At 45.1% G+C, this 14,870-nt stretch overlaps 1 protein-coding gene across 1 annotated transcript in view; it reads left to right on the top strand.

Moving 5' to 3' along the window:
* The window catches only part of skia (v-ski avian sarcoma viral oncogene homolog a), an 84,718-nt gene that overhangs the window by 27,853 nt on the left and 41,995 nt on the right, over nucleotides 1–14,870 (top strand). The window lies entirely within an intron of this gene.

Here is a 14,870-nt window from a genome sequence, read left to right as displayed (position 1 = left end):
ATGGAGCCCCCGCAACCTTCCAGAGACTGATGGACAGGGTCCTCCAGGGGTATGAAGACTTCAGTGCTGCCTATTTGGATGATGTGGTCATCTTTAGCAACACCTGGGAAGAGCACATCAAACATCTGAGGAGAGTCCTGGGAGCCATTCAGCAGGCCGGGCTGACTTTAAATATTGCCAAGTGTGAGTGGGCTAAACAAGAGGTTCAATACTTGGGATACCAGCTGGGACGAGGAGAGGTACGGCCACAGGTGGACAAAGTGGAGGCCATCCTTAACTGCCCGCAACCACGGACCAAAAAGGAGGTTCGTTCCTTCCTGGGTTTGGCTGGCTGGTATCGCCGTTTTGTACCGCAGTTCGCAACCATCGCTGCCCCACTTACAGCACTTACCACCAAAGACCAGAAGAACCCTGTGGCCTGGAATGAGGAATGTGAGGAAGCCTTCAGAGCCCTTAAGGGACAGCTGTGTTCATCTCCGGTCCTGCGCAGCCCCGACTTTAACAAGAAGTTCCTGGTGCAAGTGGATGCATCAGCCGTGGGAATCGGAGCAGTCCTGGCCCAGGGTGAGGAAGGAGCTGAACAACCCATCCTGTATCTGAGCAGGAAGCTACTTCCCCGTGAGACCAGATACTCTGTCATTGAAAAAGAAGGACTGGCAATAAAATGGGCATTAGAAAGTCTGCGCTATTACCTGTTGGGCAGAGAATTTGATCTAGAGACTGATCATCGTGCTCTTACCTGGATTAGTTCAATGAAGGACAATAATAGCCGGCTTACACGGTGGTACCTCTCACTGCAGCCTTTCAAGTTCCACATCCGCCATCGATCTGGAAAATCCAATGTCGTAGCAGACTATCTGTCACGGTTGCCGAACATTGCCAACCTTGGGGAAGAGAGGGATAATGTGACGAAGCCGTCTCGTCACTGACAGCTGTCCCTACTGAGTCCATAAACGCGCACACAGACACACACACACACACACACACACATACTCGCCTAGTCAGTTCCCCGGGGACAAACTCCCGCCAAAGTCCGACAGTCATATGACAACAGTAAACCACACAGGAATACAGTCTGCCTCACGTAGCGACTTATTAAGGGTGCACACTTAATATTTTGCAAGGCTGATTGATTATATGGCGTTTGCTGGTTACTTACCGTCCTCTTCCTGTCACTGCTGTGGCTTTGGTCAAACCCGAGGCCATATCCAACCCACTGTTAAGTAGCCGACCTGGCCGACATCCGGAAGTGACGTCACGACCACGTGAGCACCCCGGTTTGCGCCAAACATTTTTATTTTTAAAAACCATTTATTATTTTGCTGTTTCTACTACTGTGATTAATGTGAATCTTCGAAACGAATGTGTAGAATTTGTGTTATTTTTGTAATTATTTTATTTATGTGGAAACATAATAAGAACTTAACTAAAGTGATTTATTTGTAGAAATTAAGGATTATTAAGCATAAGGGGCGGGGCTTAGAGTATTTAAAGGGAAGCCTGAGGAGAGTCATTGATTGAGTTGCATTGCTGGCAACTGGAAGGATTGAGCGGAGACAAAAGGTTGGATTATTTTTGGCTGGTCTAGAGAGAGACAAAAGTTGTATGTTTGTTATTTTTCTTATTTTTTCTTTTTGTAAATATGTAAATATAATTGGCACTGGAGTTTTTGGACATTTCTTGCACTGCTGAGCACCGTTTGGGAGCCACGGGCACAATAAATCCACCACAAACTGACAAGCGACTTGCCTGTTTTATTGGTTGGCGAAGAACCCCGCCACACATCGATATCAACGTTTTATATATCGCACATAAAAGTTCCTGGTATACATCGAGTATTCCGATATATTGCCCAGCCCTACAACAAGGTATTAATTTCATTACCAAAGCACTTCTGTTGTGTGCAAAGAAAGCAGAAGTAATCTTGAAAGCTACATGCATATGAAGTTTAATAAACTATTATACAGTCTTCTCCTTTCTTTATTTTTCTCTTCCTTTCAGCCAGATTGAAGAGTGTCAGGATGTGTATATAGTTAAAGTCACTAAACACCGACCTTTGGATCATTCAAGCAGAATAAAAAGCTCCTAAATTGAGGGATGAACCAGTTTTGTGTTGACACATAACCGACAGCTTAGTTACCAGCAGCCTGTCACAAAGACACATTTGTTCTGATTTCTTTAGTTTAATTTGTAAAAGCAGCAAAGATCAGACAGTCTGACAGACAGAAAGAGGATTTCAGCAGCAACGAGGTGATTCCCAGCTGTTAGCTGGAAACCTGGCTTATCTCAGCATGGAGGGAGGCAGAAACTGGACACGTGGAGGACAAAAGAAGAGTCAGGACTAAAAACTGTCTACAGAACATGGACAGAATCTGAGATCCAGCAAAGACCTGAACCAGGACCGGAGAGATGCATCTGGACCTTCAGCTGATCCATCTACTGTTGACCGAAGCCTCATCAGAAATGGTCTCCATGGAAACGTGGCTGTCAAGAAGCCAAATGACACAAGAACTGGACTAAGAATCAGAGACAACAGCTCTGATGGAGTCATAGATCCTCCCCAGAGTCCTGGTGGAATACATGGACCAGGAATCACTGACTCTGGACCTCTTGAGCCAGTCTCCTGCAGGTTTTCCATGTCACACCTGACTCTAATTATGACTCATTAAGAGGCTTGTGCAGAACTTAACAACAAACAATGAGAGAACCATTTTATTTGAACCAGGTGTGTTGCAGCAGGGAAACATGGAAAAAACTGGCACAAGAGGTCCAGAGTTGGGATCCCTGGACAGGGAACGGTCCATGTTTCAGTAAGTTGCTGCAGCTACTTCCTGTTAAACCGCTCTGACCCACGAAACACACACACTGCCACCATGTTTAGGAGCTGTTGTTGCGAAGGATGATCCAGGACCTGTCATTCCCAATTATCCAGATGTAGGCCTCAACCATACCCTCCCTCTAGTCCTCCTCCCCTCCGCGGAAGTTTTCATGATGGTGGCTGAATTATTAGAGTGGTGTTTTCCTGTCAGCTATGATATGAAGCAGCTGCCAAGGAGAAAAGAAATGTAATTCAGTGCATGCAGCTTTTATAATATCTTCATGCAGTGATCCAATAGTGATGATTTTGGTTAGAAATATTCTGAAAAGCTAGCCATGCAGCTGCTTCACATACATGCAGGCGTTCCTATCACTCTGCTAACCTCTCCTGTCGGCTTCAGCGCATGCAGCAATCACTGTAGTCTGAAGCTTTTCTGCTCTCTCTCCTGGTCGTCCATTTCATCTTGCATAGATTCAGATGTGGTTTTGTCTCTGTTCTCATGGAGAGAAGAGGCTGGGAAACAAAGCGGCACCTGCTCGGAGCAGTGATCTTCTGCAGCCTGCAGTGTTGGAATCCACACAAAAACAGCTGCCAACAACTCAAATAGCTCATTTATTTCATCCTCTGATTGAGATATTCAGTCTGTCAACAACATGTGAGCACCACTAATGCATCTTTGTAAAAAGCCATTATGGGTGCAGCAGTTTGGTTGGGATGGCCTACTTCTACTTCTACTTTGGGTAAATTCTGTGTTGTTTTTATTTAACACGTCTGTGGTTTTTGTTGGCAGCCTTGTGAGGCCGGCCAGCCCTCGCCGGTCAGGGGGGAGAGAGGACAGGCTGCCACCGCTGCTGCGTCTTTAAAAAACTCTCTCCAAGCTGCTTTTCAGATTACCGGCAATGCAAACGAGGTAATCGCCCCTCAGCACGAAAGGGCTTATATACCAACTGCAAAGTACGCACAATTCATTTTCCAGCGTCGCCGCGCTCTGCTCACTACTTTAATCCGATTCGTCTTGTTGTTGTTTTCTTCTCACCGTACGGTGGGTGGTTGTTGTTTACTGCTGCTCGAGCTCCCTCGGCTCCTACCTGGTGGCAGGTGTGCACCAGGTGGAAACCAAAAACACAAACAAAAGAATGAAACAAGGAACAGGAAAGCGTTAAAAAGGAGAATTTATTTTCTAGGTTAGAGCTTGTAATGAAGAATAATCACTAACAGATCAGGTGCAACTTTTGCCAACAGCCTCCTCCCACATCCCCTCATGTAGAGCACATCCAGTCCAATTTTCTTCTTTCCTACGTGGAACCATTTTGGCTGCTGGAGAAGTGATGGCTGTGGCAGGGGTAAATACCCAAACAGAGAGGGGGTTTGCTTTGGCTCGGATATCGGTGCAGCTATGGGGAGATTGCGCCAGTGAACAGCGGGGGGTTCAGGCAGCACATCGTCCTGCAGGAGCCAAGGCGAGTTCTTCAACATCCCCCTCCCAGCTTTGTTTTCCAAATAAATTTGGAGCAAAGTTTTGCATTCAAAGCCAAAGATTGCTGCCTTTAGGATGCACCGACTGGTATAAGCTTCAGACTTGGACAGACGTGGAGAGGAGCAGATGTTGAGTTCCTTATTTAAACTGACAGAAGAAACTCTTAATTGGTTTAGAGGCTGAGATTAGTCTGCGGCCAAGCGAAGAGCCCAGTGTCCAGTCGTCTGAAAGCAGGCGCAGCTTGTACGTCAAAGAGAAAAAGTAATGGAAGAAGTGAGTTGTAGTGGATTTCTGGCTGATAGCTTCTCTGTTCTGTGGCAACACCTCCTTCCTCCAGTGTTCCTTTCTCAGCTCATATGCTTCCCATCAGGCAGAGCGATCTGTATGACGTCAGTTCGTCTGTGTGTGTGTGTGTGTGTTGCGCATGCTTCGGGAATGGCAAGGAAACCAGTCCTGCTTTCCAGATGTGAGAGGACAGGAGGGAAATTGAGATGGTTGCTGCTGCTCCGCAGGTTGGGGGTGAATCACTTTCTCTCAATTAGCCGGATCACATATAAGCCAACAAACCACAGTTTCCTCATTTGCACGCTCAGCCTGCTTTTAAAACCGCAACTTCTTTCTACGCTCTTCAGTCTTAACCTCAGAGCTCCTTGCCGTGTTGGTTGAACTGGATGAAGCCACAACTGTCCGTGGGCCTGTTACTCAACCTGACCCCTCCCTGATGACCCCGTCAACAACCGTTACAACTGAAGACGTGGAGGGGGGCTACGGCTTCTGGCCATTAGAGGACATTTGGAGCTATTAAGTCCTTTAAGTGTCCCTCCACTGATTACTTCTCAAGATAGTGTTTTCAGAGTGAGACTGTATCTGTAAAAGCCAGACGCCCCAGACTCTCCACCCCCTTAGATACTCTGCCCCCCCTTTTGTTTTTTTTTGTTTTTTTCTGACTGTTTCTACAGTGATTCAGACCATAAAGTTAGTCAGGAGGTCGCTTTGGCCATTTCTTCGGGGGTTTGCAAAGGGTCACGAACCTTCTGTGACACCCAGAAAAGATCCTTCAGATGCAAGTCTTCGTCCAGTATGCGTCTCTATCAGCTGTGGCTGGACTGGGAGCTCCTGGTGATGCGGTCACAGGATACCAGCTTCATCAGCTTTTATGAACTTACGTTTCAAGATGTCCCATCAGACGCTGAAGACTTTGTGACTGAGCACTGGTGATTAGGACTCTTCAGGTGGCTCGACCAGCACGAGGTGGTTGGAGCCTCGTTGTCGTAGACGTCAGGTTTATACGGTTCCAGGGTCAACTGGTCAGTGTTTTACAGCGGTAGAGGCTAGTTCACAGGCAGCCCAAGCCCCTCTTGTTCCATCTGGCAGCCATAAAGTCGGCCCAGTAAGCCTGACTTTTGTACTGGTTAATGGTTCTCTCTGGGGGTGAGCGGCAGGTAGGAGAAATATAGGACTCCTGTTTTGCCCCTTGCTCTTCACCTTTTAGCCAAGAGTGCACTTTAATTCTTTTTATTTTTTCCTCTGCAATTACAGAAGGGCAAAAGTTCATCTTTGGCATCTTGTTTCAAACATTTCATTCAGCAAACATGAGCTATGAAGAAAAAACACACAGCTGGAGAAGATTCAGAGTATAAGTCCTTACGAAGTCAGACAAGTGAGAAATATCTTAACAAGTTGAGAAAACCCATTTCAAGTCCCTTCTTAAGTATAAAACCCTTAAAACCATCCTGTCCACGCTTCTTTCAGTGTTTCTTTCTGCTGTTGAGAGAACAGACCTAAAAACAAGATGATCTTCATAAATTGAAGAACATCTAATAATAGTTTTTCTTAAACACGAGACAAATAAACTAGATTAGATTTATACAGCACTTTTTTAAAAACTTTTTTTTTTACTTTTTTTGCCGCCCAGCGTGTTTTTCCTTGAATTCATTAACTCCACATTACCACAGTGGTGGTGGGAAGCTACCAGGATCGACCGTGCCAACCACCAGCTGATTGCGGTCAGGATGACGCGGGAATCAAACTGCCAACCTTTCCATTACCGTGCTGCCTAGTTTCTTAAAGTGAGAAAGGAACAACAGTGGAAGAAGCATTGGCAGGCTTAACTAACAAAAAGGGCTTAGAATAAGTGTTGTAAGATGTTTCTCACAGTCTAGATTTTATTCTGTTTCAGGAAATCTTGTTTTTCAGCGTCGGTGTGAGTTGGTTCTGGTTCTGTTTTCACAGCTAAAATCAGGTGTAAAAGATACAAAATGATCTCAATCAGAGTCTCAGTAAGATGATTTACCTTAATATGCATGTAAAATAACCAGTCCTAGGTATTAGTAGCTACATAAGAAATAAAAGATGTGGTCTTCCACATTCTGCTCTTGCCTCGTATTTAACTCTAAACAAAGATGAAAAAGCGGTTTTGGCTGGATACAAGGTGGAAAGACTCGGTCTGTTCAGCCGACTAAAAATCCATAAACGTCACTGCTGCAAAGACATGAATCACCTCTTCTGGTCAAAACTTTGGGAACAAAATGAAAGGGAAGTTTTAGGCTTTGTATCCAGCCAACCGCATCCATAGATGATCATGTGATCATACGAGTTTCATGGGAGGTGATTTAGATCGTGGACCCCCCAAAGACAAAAGATTATCATATGATCTTTTAGCCTGTCTGCACGCCCCGAGTCTGCAGGATAAGATCCCTGCAGAGAAGCTGACTGTATTTAGCGGCCTGCTAAAGATGGAGGCCCCGGGGGCGAAAAGAGGTTGAGGACTGCGCTTTTGTCCCAATTACAGCTAATCCCTTTAGTTGCAGAGAAAGTGGGGACCCCTGCCAGCTCGCTCTGAATACACAGAAGAAGCTATGCAGCGAGGAAAGCCGGCCACCCCCCCAACCGAAAGAAGGAGGGAAAGTCATGACCCATCATCTGTCTTTTGTCTTAGCGCCTCATCTGTCTTTTCAGATGAAAACGTGCCACTTTGCAGCCAGGGTTTGAAATATGTTAAGCGGGGGAGACATTAGCCAGACCAATCCTGTTATGAGCATCAGCGCCTGGGAAGGGAGGGGGCCGATGCCGGCGGGGTGGGTGGCACAATCTTCTTAAGTGATTAATCACCATGTGAAAGTGAAACCCACTGAGGGATTTCTCCACCTCAAAGTTTCAACTGTAATATTTTTCCCCCAAACTCAAACTCATCCACTCCAGAGAGCAATTCTTCAAATTTAGCCGACATGCCGATGTCATTGCCGGAATCATCATTAGCACGGGAAGAGCGGCTTGCTAACTGGCATCATTACACAAGCTGTGGGGTTGCAGGAGAAGGCAATTAACAGGTGAAAAACAAATATATCTGGGAAAGTTTCATCCTTGTTAGCTCATTAGGTGGTGCAATGAAGGCCTGCCTACAAGCTTCTGGTTAAGTGCATAAAGATCGATGCCAGCAGGGCTCTGTGAGACAAAAAAGTATAGATATCAAAGAAAAAAATTGGGCATACAGCTCTGGGGGGTCACAACCTCTCTGCAGAAAACATAAAGTCATGGCCGATTTAGCTCTTTGTGTTGAAATGTTAGTAGATAATCTGTGTGGGTGCCTGCACTCTGTATGCATGATTAATCATTCCTGCACATGTACGTGTGTGTGTGTGTGTGTGTGTGTGTGTGTGTGTGTGTGTGTGTGTGTGTGTGTGTGTGTGTGTGTGTGTGTGTGTGTATATGTGAATGTGTGGGGGGTATGTGTGGGTACTAGCCAGTTTAAAATGGTGTTTAGGCAGCTGAAACCACAAACTGGAGGCAAACTTCTGCAGCGAAGCTCCACGCAGGTGCTGATCAATAAGAAACAAAAACTGATGAGAAACTGGAGTTAAATGATGGAAGTATGTGGTGTGTCCAAACACCCACCTTACCCCCTGCTTTCCTCTCTGCCTCCCCCCGCACTTCCCTTTATGCCTTTTAGAAAGAGCTGGGGCTGTGGGCCCTGTTTATGAGCTGCTGTTCAAAAAGCAATTACTGCTCTTTAATGAGACAGTCTGGAATTTCACAGGCCCACTCTGCCTCGTCACTTAAGCCAAGCACAGGTAAAGCATAAAACCAGCACCGAGACAGAGACTCGTCCATCTGCTGCTGGGAGACTGGATGTAGACATTTAGATAAAACTCATGTTAAAAATGACGTTCTGAACGCTTCTCGAAACAACCTTCTATGCTAATATGTCCATTTTTAATCAACTTCAACCATGTTCTGCTGATGCAGTGACGTTTCGATGCTGGTTTAACTTTAGCTGGTTTGTCTCTGTGAGTGTCTGCAGGTAGGAGCTCGTTCTGGTGTAGGACCACGGTGCAGGGAGATGGTTTATGTTCACAGACATACACCCTTTGGTAGATAAAAGCTAACTAGCATGATTTAACTAGTAGCTAGCAGAAGATATGAGTAGAATAATGACCTGGATGATACCGCTGCTTCAGCCTCACGTCCACATTCAAACTTGCTATTTGATCTCTTGGATTAGGACTAAAAGCCACGCTGAGGTTTTATTAGAAACATTCCCCTGTCTTTTTGGCACTTTTGAGACAGTTTTAATGGTCAGAAGTTTTACTGTATTTTTAGCATATAAATAAATAAATAGCATAGAATAAAAAAATAAAATAAAAAACAAAGAATGAAATGAAATGAAGTGAACCAGCTCTGAACCAGCTCTGGATCCGACTAAAGTCGACACTTTCCGAAGAGAAATAAAGACGAGCCGTGAAACCACTGATGAGAGCACTAACTCTTACACGTGTCTAATGAGGATCATTTCAATTAAAGTTAAATGAAGCTATTTTTCATGTTGCTGCAAACCCTCTAAACGTCCACTTTGGGAGCCGAGGCTTCACGCTGCAGTTGAATATCTCTTATGTTGTGCTCAGTTTGACTGACTGTGCTTTTTTCTCTTTTCCATGGCTCTGTGATGTGCTCCTGCCTCCGTTGGTCATCTGTAGGTGAGTGTCATTTTGTACCTCCTATACTTTCCTCTCTTCCCTCTTCCTCTCATCCATGGCTGTAGCCATGACTTTGCATTAGACGAAGCAGGGGCTTTCACACGATGATACCTTGCAGTAAAACTCCTGGGCTCATCCGGTCGGTCTGTTTACGGCACCATCAGCGAACCTGCAGGCAGACATGCGCCTTGTATTCAGATGCTGTGAAATGGGATTTGTCTGGTAGTTTTAGGAGGGAGGGGGTTGCAGTACAGAGAGAGGAAGGGTGTGGTAGTGAAACCCTCAGCTCAGACCGACATGGGTTTTACCAAAATGGCCGCCTACCACAGCCCTGTGTGAGATGGAGCTGGGTGTAACCACATGCTTATGCTGCTCTGTGTTGCTGCAGTGCATGCTGTAGCCCACAAGCCGTTGGGAGTGCACACACCCGGGCTTGGCTTCTTTTTTATTTTTTTTCACAACCATGCCTGACGCTGGCTTTCATTCTGTGTCACTCTGCTCCGCAAGGCGCTTACAGACAGCCCATAATAACTTCACCCATCTTCAGCTTAGCAACCAGTGACTATCACCGCTAAAGACACATCTATGACGAAAGTTCATCTGGATACAAAGTCAGTAATTAGACAGTGAGGTCTTAAGATTCTTGTCTGTTACAAGTCTGATGTGAATAATCTCACCAAAGAGGGGGAGCAGCACAGACTCCATTGCTATTGGTTGTAGTTCAGTAGAAGAAGTAGTTACGCCAACAGGAATAAACCCCAAAGGAGTAAAAAAAAACAACTGTGGTGGACATCCACATGAACCTTTACAGGACATGCTTTATTGCTTTGAGCCTTTTTTTTGTCTCTGCTCAAAAATTGCAAACCTGTAATGAGATTAGTATACTCTGCAACCACAAGGTGCATTTACTTTGGGAGATCTGTTAAGATGTGCAAACACCAGTATGCATTTTACCGGTGAAGAATGAATGAAGATGGCACATAGCACAAACAAAAAAACGTTTCAGACTTGCCTTAAAGAAAAACAAACGCCTTCAGGATAAATGAAAATGTATCTCTGAAATGATGCAGCTGCAGCTCTGAACCTCTATCAGGTCATAGAACAATGTGTGAACATCGTCCCTGCAAAGGTCAGCTCTGTTAAAGTCAAGCAGAACAGAGTCAGAGGTTTTAGTGCAGGCAGTTCAGGAGACGTCTATTCCTAATGTCTCTTTATTGGGGGACCTCGTGTTTTTAAAGTCTTATCTCTGGGAATATCTGGGATTTTAAATCTGGGAAGACACAGTGTTTACTGTTTGCTGGTTTTTCACATCATTTTAACCTCTGCCAGGCTCAGTCCCAGTCCCTTCCCGCAGCTTCACCCTCTGTTTTGCAGATATAAAGTGTCTGTTTAACAAGAGGAAATGCTCCATCGTTTTACCTTCAAAACCTGCAGAAACCACCTCAGTGGAGCGTGATCTTTGTCTTTATGTGAAGGTTAAGATTTTTTCTTTTCTTCCAACATTTAAACTCACTTCCTCAAGACTTCTTCAACTTGTTCTGCAACCACAAAAAAGTAGACGTCCTTGTCTATGTGGACGGCCGCCTTCCTGCCGAACAAAGCCCCACCCCTGGGGAATGCATCAGCCCAGCTCATCTGTAGGATGAGGGGAGACCTGGGGCCAGGGAGGGGGCCACCGGGTCAAGGGTCAGTGGTGGATTCTGTTTGTTTGTGGCGTGGTATGGCCTACATCCTGCTCTGCAGAATGCAAATGAGCTCTGATGGTGACGCCGCTGCGCCTCGAGGGCTTCCAGTTTGTGTGTGTGTTTTGGAGGTGGGAGGGGTTAGTCCAGGACAGGGTTAGGGGGTCATGTCCTCACTGAAGGTCCCGAGAGACAGAGCTGAGATTGAGCTGAGAATTTAAACGCAACCAGCTGCTCATCATCAGCAAGCATCCAAACGAACAGCCATCCATCAGCAACCTGCTTTTCTAACAATAAAAATAAAAAATAAAACGTTTTTTTTGCACATAATTTGAAATTCATGTGCATCATTGTTTTAGGTATTTTTCTTTCTGTCCTTGTGCTTTCTGGCACTTAGAGGACAGAAAGAAAAATGCACTGTAAATAAGATTTGTTCTTAATGTTTTGCCTGGTAAAATAAAGGTTAAAAAAAATCCCAGAACAGCTAATTAGTTCAGCCTCGCTTGTCTGGATTTAATCATCAAGAGAATTTGAAAAGTAAAGGTCATTATGTTTTGGCTAAAATCAATAGATTTTCTTCATACTGTTTTGTTTTTCCAAAAAAAAAAGATAATAAATAAATAAATATCCAAAAGACTTTTTTTTATTCGAACTTTCTGCTATAGCAGTGAAAGAGGATAAATGGTGTGGATGTGTGGTATGGATCAGATGCTGATGATAAACCTTTGTTTATCAGATCATCTGGTTTTCTTTGTTTGTTTGTGTGATTTTTATACACCACTGAGCTGCTGTGGTCACAGACTGATTACAGATCCCCTCTTCTTGTATTTATTTGCCAAAAGACATCGTTGTAGATGCTGGTTTGTTTCCCCCGAAGACTTTTTGAAAATGTTAAGTCAACTTGATTCATCAAATAAAACCAAATTTGCTCCCTAACGTCTGTGTCTGACCGTCCCGCTGCCGGGCCACGGCTCATCTAAGCCTTAGATACGGTACCGCTCGCCTACCAGCAGCATGTCTGGTGTTTAGGCTGCTCATGGCTGCACAAATCAAATTTTAGTTGCTGATGCTGCTTACTCTCAGCGACTCAGCAATCTCTGCGTTATCTCAGGAATGTCCTCTGGTACCGTCCCGACACATAAAGGAGTCTCGGTCCAGACTGGCCTCGGTTTTAGTTCCAAAGTAAATCAACAACCTACTGAATGCCATCAGAGCAGCAATATCCCTCCCGTCCTTTAAGAACTCCTCTCATGAGACACTCAAAGATGTTCCTCAGTTAATACCTTTGCATGTGCTGTAAATTGAACTAAACACACTGAGATATATGCTAATCTTTGTGGTTATTCTCTGCTGTTAATGGCTTTTTCTTCCACTTCTGGGTCAAAGGAGAAAAGAAGTTACAAGGTCGTAAAGTTAAGAAGTCATTTAACTCCCAACACATTGTCTGGGTGTGTTAGTCCTCCTTTAAAGCCACACTACTGAACCTTGGCAGATTTTCTCACTGTGGTGCCCTCTAACAAAGGTTAGCTCAGCATCCGCCTTACATCCCATCTCTTCTCTGAGATCTCTCCAGCCAGTAAAAATCAGCCTGATGGTTTCTTGTCTCTTGCTCTGTTCTTTTTTTTTGTTTGTTTGTTTTGTTGCCGAATCGGCCATGGTATGTGTCCAAAACTGCCAGCATTGATATCCAGTTGCTAGCAAGTTCTTCCAGGCTGGGAAAAAAAGTTTGGGATGTTCAAGGGCAATGACACCTCCAGGAATGTACAAACTAAAAATCACTGTCTCATTAAAATGAGTCAGAAGCACATTTAAAGGTAAGAAAGTTAGATGGAGCTACTTATAAAGACTTGTTTACTTGTCTACTTGTTTACATTTATACTAGAAGTCAGTAACTCAATTTGTTACTGAACACCACGTAAACATACTAAAGGTTGCCCGGCTAACCTGCAAATCTGGAATTTTGTTTGCTCTCCTGTTTTGTAGAAAACCCAGTGATAAAAATCATCTGGGGGGGGGATTACGCCATGATGCCATTATAAAACCATTACTGATGCATCTTTTCTTCCCCGTGTGACGACTGGATGACTACTACTTTCCTGGTGGAAACATGTACCATGGTTTCTCATATTTGCCATGACAAACAACAAAGAAGAAAACTGGTTCATTTACTGGTTGACGCAGGACGACTTGAGTTTCCGTCAGAGTAAAACATGGAGCTGCATCGGGTCCTCGCGGTCTTGGTTTGATCATATTTCCATCAGAACTTTAGCAGCTTTCTTCCACGTCTGACCGTGAGACATTTCTCCCAGCTTACACTTGTGTATGTTTTGGCTGTATTTACCCACAATTCCCTTTGATTTGTAATCTCCTAACTGTATTTGGTTCAGTTAAAGCTAACCGAGAGCCACGTTTGTAGGTTTGTAGGTGGACCAGAGTTTGGACATCAGAGTTTGAGTATTCACACCTTCCTAAATGAACCTGACTTTCTGAGCAAACAAAGCTGCAGAAGCCGAAGTACTTACCGAAGCGATGGAGCCGGTCGGGTTCCCCTTCAGCCATCATGTCCGTTACGTGCACGCCACAGACGGTTCGGGGGCCACACTTGCACAATTTAAAATTCTGCGTTTTGCGTTCCTGACTATTAGTATTGATTTACAGTTAAAAGAATACATTTTCTAACATTCAGAATTGTCCACGTCGATAATGCGATGCATCTAAAAACCTCTATCGTCCATGTCTACAGACTGCAGGCCAACTCTGGACTAGATCAAAGTCCGACAAACTCTGCATGACTACTCGTCTTAGTTCAGCCGGGAACTCGGACATAAAATCAGTGTCATCACGTTACGTCGTCCCGTCGGATGTCCCGACAGAGACATCACAGCTGAGCAAGATGGAGGGAGCAGAGGACAGGAAATGCAGACATGCATGTGTGGCGGGCGGCACGCCCTTCAGGTTTCTCTATCATTCAGCTTCCATTAATTTTTAATTGCTTCCTCCGCCTGGCACACAGCTCCACTTTTCACTCAGTGAGCAGGAAGGAGGAAGAGGAGGAGGAGGGCGACGACTCCCCGGCAGAGGAGACGGGGAGCAGGAGGCAAGATAAGGGGAGAGAGGAAATGGTAGCAAAAACTGCTTCCATGAGCCAGAATTGGCTCAAACCTCCATCAGGACCTCCTTTTATTAAACTCATTTCACTTTCCCAGCTTTTTCCTGCTCTTCCTACATCCTCCTCTTCCTCTTCCCAAAGTCTTTTCCCTCAGCTACCGCATTCTAGCCCCAATTCCCCCTTTATCACTGTCGGTGAATAAATGAAAAGGAGAGGAAACCCTCAGCCTTTGATGGAAAACAGTGGAGTTTCAGCAGACTCGACAGTTCCAGCCTCCATCCCCTCCACCGCCCCTCCAGCCGGTCCCCCCTCCTCCCTCTAAATTAAACATCAAAGCCAGAGCCCTCCACTAGGTGCCCGCTGCACCAGTGATGCCATGCCTCTCTTTCCCTGTTTGAAAGTGGTGGAGTGTATTTCACACCCAATCTAACCCTCTTCTGCTGCTGCTGCTGCTGCTCCTGATGGAGTGCTCTCCAGCTTTTCCAGAGTGGGAGTGGGGGCGAGTGGGGAGGGAGGATGAAGTACCTGAGGCGAGTGAAAGAACGCATCAGGACTCCAGTGAAAGCGGTGATTAATATTTTGAATATTTAAAGTGTTGCGTCACTCTGATTTTCACTCATTTTCCTAATTGGGTTAGAAAGACCCCCCACCCACCCCCACCACTCGCACCCACAGCCCACGAGACTATGATCACACACAGAAAAACACATTTGATGCACTGATCTTTCAGTGTAAATTCATGCTAGCATTGATCAGACTGTGTCATATTCATGGAAGCTGTAATTAAAGCTCATTTCTTGGCCTGGAATAT

Source organism: Melanotaenia boesemani, chromosome 13 (assembly GCF_017639745.1).
Source record: "Melanotaenia boesemani isolate fMelBoe1 chromosome 13, fMelBoe1.pri, whole genome shotgun sequence".
Classification (NCBI taxonomy): Eukaryota; Metazoa; Chordata; class Actinopteri; order Atheriniformes; family Melanotaeniidae; genus Melanotaenia; species Melanotaenia boesemani.
The sequence above is the reverse complement of the archived record's forward strand: the minus strand, read 5'-3'. Positions and strand labels throughout refer to the sequence as shown.